The sequence below is a fragment of the Mobula birostris genome, chromosome 7, assembly GCF_030028105.1.
Source record: "Mobula birostris isolate sMobBir1 chromosome 7, sMobBir1.hap1, whole genome shotgun sequence".
In the NCBI taxonomy this organism is placed as follows: Eukaryota; Metazoa; Chordata; class Chondrichthyes; order Myliobatiformes; family Myliobatidae; genus Mobula; species Mobula birostris.
This window is the reverse complement of record NC_092376.1, coordinates 11,289,210-11,293,912: the sequence shown is the minus strand read 5'-3', so window position 1 is coordinate 11,293,912 and position 4,703 is coordinate 11,289,210. Positions and strand designations below refer to the sequence as shown.

Sequence of the window (4,703 nt, the reverse complement as noted above, 5' to 3'; positions counted from 1 at the left end):
AAGTTACCCTTCTTTAAGTTCAGAACCTGTGTTTCTGAATTAACTATGTCACTCTCCATCTTAATGAAGAATTCCACCATATTATGGTCACATTCCACCATATTATGGCTTTAGTGGTGGAGAGGGCGTTACCTGTGATGAGCTAGGCTGTAACCACACTTTGTAGGATATTCCATTCAAAGGCATTGGCATTTCCCTACCAGGCTGTGATGCAACCAATTAATACGCTCCTTACCACCCATCTATGGAAGTTTGTCAAAGTTTGTGTATAATGAATTGATCTGTATGTAAGACAAGCTCTACGCTCTATCTTGGTGCATGTGACAATAATAAACCAATATCAATTTGAGTTCCGAGAAGGTGAAAGATTAAGTTCAAAGTTCAAAAGTTCAAAGTACATTTATTATCACAGTATGTATACATTATACAGCCTTGAGATTCATCTCCTTACAGGCAGCCACAAAACAAAGAACCTACTAAAGAAAAGACCGTCAAACACCCATTGTGCAGACAGGGAAAAAAATGCAAATCGTGCAAACAGTAAAAGTTAGCAAGCAGTGAAGGACACGAAACCAGGCATCACTGCAGCCGGTGCAGGCCACAGACTCAGCTCATCGTACAGCACAGACATGAAGCTATGGAAGAAAATAACTGCCCGACGTGGGGCTCGAACCCACGACCCTGAGATTAAGAGTCTCATGCTCTACCGACTGAGCTAGCCGGGCTAGCCAACAATAGGTTGAAATGCAAATTTGAGGCTATAATCAGATCCGTGATTATATTGAATGGCAGAGTAAGATCAAGACACTGAATGGGCTACAGCTGTACCTCATTATCAATACCAGTTTTTGAACTAGTGTTAGTTTATTATTGTCTTAGTGTAAAGCTCGTGTTTGCGTGCCATCCATACTGTATATTGCCCACCTGCAGATGAGAAGTCATGTGATGCAACATTGTTTGGTATGGAAACTGCAAGGCATCAGACCACAAGACCCTACAGAGGATAGTAAAAACCACCAAAAGGATCACTGGGGTCTCCCTCTCCCCAATTTGTGACATCTACCGGAAGCCTTATAAGCGAAGTGGCCCAAAGTGTTATTGAGGATCCCTACCACCCATCTCACAATCTCTTTGACCCATTACCATCAGGAAGGAGAGCATATAAGATATCAGCAAAATACAGTGACACAAAAAATATAGTTCAAATCCTTGAGCTCATGAATGTTGTGGAAATCTGCGTCAGACACAATAAGGCTTGTCTTCCACCGAGCTGACACTAGGGGACAGCACAGACTCCGGCTTGGATGCCGTGCCACGCCACCTCCTGTGATGCCTCTGATGCCTCTCTTCTGGGCAGCTGTAAACAGGCGACACAGTGTCTTAAGGCCTAGTCCTTGCTACGACCAAGGCCACGCAATGATATATGTATTATGGTTGCAGTGTTCCAGAGGAACGTTGTTTTGTTTGGTTGTATGTATGTACAGTTGGATGGTAATGAACTTGATCTTGAGCTTGAAACCTTTGTGAATATGTCCAATCAAATGTGACGATCCTTGGTCCTAGCAACCAATAGGATTCTCTATAAAACAATTTGTTTCCTGATTTCTAAAATTCCCTCTCTTCAGCACAACTGCTTAAATAAAACAAATTACCATCCTTATTTGCTGGTTTGATGTGTGTTGCTTGAATTTCCAGCATCTGCAGAATTCCTCGTGTTACCATCCTTATTTGATCTACTAGAATAAAAGAGTATAACAAAATCTGTTGGAAAGAAAAGTTGAAAAAAATTCCGCTCCTCAGACCTTGAGTATGTACGAAATTATTGTCTAATCCTGGCTCAGTGAAATTGTCACTCTGTTCTCTCATGCCACTTGATTTTCTCTAAGTAATTGCCTGCACAGACACTGTTGCCTGTTGATGAAACTGCAGATACTGGAAATCCAGATTAACGCACACAAGATCAGAATCAGAATCAGGTTTAATCCCACTGTCATATGTCGTGAAATTTGTTGTTTAGCGGCAGCAGTACATCACAATACATAATAATAAAAATTATATATTACAATTAGTAGATATAAAAATAAATTAAATAAGCAGTGCAAAAAGAGTGGGAATGTACTGAGGAAGTGTTGATAGGTTGATTGTCCATTCAGAAATCTGATGGCGGAGGGGAATAAGCTGTTCCTGGGTGTGTGCCTTCAGGCTCCTCGATGGTAGCAATGGGAAGAAGGCATCTCCTGGGTGACGGTGGTCCTCAATAATGGATGCCACCTTTTTGGAGGCCAGTGCCCATGATGGAGCTGGCTGAGTTTACAACTTCCTGCAGCTTTTTCCAATCCTGTGCAGGGACCCCTCTGTGCCAGACGGTGATGCAAAAAGTTAGGGTGATCTCTGTGGTACATCTGTAGAAACTTGCAACGCACACAAAATGCTGAGGGAACTTAGTAGGCCAGGCAGCATCTATAGAAGAAGGCACAGTTGACATTTCGGGCTGAAACGTCGACTGCAGTCCTGTCAAAAGGTTTCGGCCAGAAGCATTGACCGTATTTTTTTTTCTATAGATGCTGCCTGGCCTGCGAGTTCCTCCAGTATTTTATGTGTGTGGCTTGTATTTCCAGCATCTGCAGGTTTTCTCTTGCTTGTGCAGATATTTGCCAATGTCTTTGGTGACATACCAAGTCTCCTAAAACTCCTCAAGAAATACAGCCACTGTCGTGACGTCTTTGTAATTGTATCAATACTTTGGGCCCAGGATAGATTCTCAGAGATGCTGACACCCAGGAACTTGAAACTGAGATCCCTCAATGAGGACTGGAGTGTGTTCCCTTGAATTCCCCTTCCTGAACTCCATAACCAATTCCTTAGTCTTACTGATGGTCAGTGCAAGGTTTCTGTGTCATCACTCAACCAGCTGATCTATCTCACCCGTCACCTCCTTGTCTGCGTCTGAAACTCTGCCAACAATAGTTATGTCATTGGCAAAGTTACAGATGGTGTTTGAGCTCTAACTAGCCATGCTGCCGCGGGCATAGAGAGAGTAGAGCAGTGCGCTAAGCATGCATCCTTGAGGTGCGCTAGTGTCGACTGTCAGCGAGAAGGAGTTGCTATTTCCGATCCGCACTGACCGTGGTCTCCCGGTGGTGAGGTTGAGGATCCGGTTGCTGGGGGAGGTACAGGGACCCAGGCTTTGGAACATTTCAATTAGAACTGAGGGTATGATTGTGTTGAACGATGAGCTGTTGTTTAATAAACAGCAGCTTACTGTCCAGGTAATCCACTGTAGACCTATCGTGGTGATAGAAAATTTGCAGCAGGTCCAAGTCCTTGCTTAGGCAGGAGTTGATCCCTGCCATGACCAACCCCTCAAAGCACTCCATCAGAGTAGATGTGAGAGCCACAGGGTGACAGTTGTTGAGGCAGCTCACCCTGGTCTTCTTGGGCACTGGTATGGGAAAATGCTGGGGGAACTCAGCAGGTCAGGCAGCATCTATGGAAATGAATAAACAGCTGACATTTTGGGCTGAGACCCTTCAGCAGGACTGGAAAGGAATAAAAAGGTGTGGGGAGAGGAAGGAGTGCAATCTAGAAGGAAATAGGTGAAGACCTGTTCCCAGGAAGGACATGTGGCTGTGGTCGCAGGTCTGAGTGAGCACATGGTTGAAGACTCAGAGGGCAGCAGAGATCACAGAAGGGGAGCAGTGAGAGAAGATCTCACTGCACTCCCGTCGAAGAGAAAATTTAAAACTTCCCCGGGACTTGCCTTGGTTCTTGGGTCAAGGGCAGGTTTTTTTTTGTGAACTCATTCAGTAAAAGCAAAATTTGGTTAATTAGCCCACTCAGGATATGTGACTGCTTCAGAATGATCTCTGCATATGTTTGATCAATAGCAGTGAATGGAGACAGCCCAGAAGTCTACTATATTCATTCTAGAGATCAGGAGAATGATTTCTTTAAGATAAACACACTCGTTGAAGAAGCCCAACAGAATGGTGAAGTCCCTGTACTGACTTCTCATCCTTGTGCTCATTAAAACTGCAAGTCGGCATCAAGCAATCTCTCGACTGGGTTTCTGGTTTGTTACAAGGCTCTGAATCATTGAATCAGACATTGTGGAAGGTAGAGCTCCTGTTGAACAGCTCCAGAGGTTGGCACTGAGTCTGGATTATTGAAGCTGTGAGACAGCATCCCCTCTGTGGTGTAGCTGGTAAAGCTCCTGCCTTGCAGCAGTAGTGACTCAGGTTCAATCCTGACCTCGGGCACTGTCTGTAAGGAAGTTGCCACCTTATTGGAAAAGGCAAATTTGGGAACGTCTACTTGGCTCGTGAACGGGAGGTGAAATTCATTCTGGCACTGAGAGTGCTTTTCAAAACCCAGCTTGAGAACGACAAAGCTGAGCGTCAACTCTGAAGAGAAATTGAAATTCAGTCTCACTCCAACCATCCAAATATCCTGAGGCTCTACAATTATTTCTTTGACCGTACAAGAATTTACCTCATGCTAAAGTAACCATGTGGCACTCTAATTTAATCCCACATCCCATAGCTCTTCTGGTAGGTTAATGCATACAGGAATTCAACAAAGGAGAGAAGAATTAGATTGATTTTAGAGTAGGTTTAAAAGTCGGCACAACATTGTGGGCTGAAGGGCCTGTACTGTCCTGTAATGTTCTATCTTAAAAAATGCACTGTGAAATGATTTGATCT

General features: G+C 44.0%; 1 non-coding gene across 1 annotated transcript; it reads right to left on the bottom strand.

The window, feature by feature from the left end:
* Positions 1-652: 652 nt before the first annotated feature.
* Positions 653-725, bottom strand: trnak-cuu (transfer RNA lysine (anticodon CUU)). Its single transcript has one exon. It is a non-coding gene; the product is annotated as a tRNA-Lys (tRNA).
* Between the last annotated feature and the right edge of the window lie 3,978 nt (positions 726-4,703).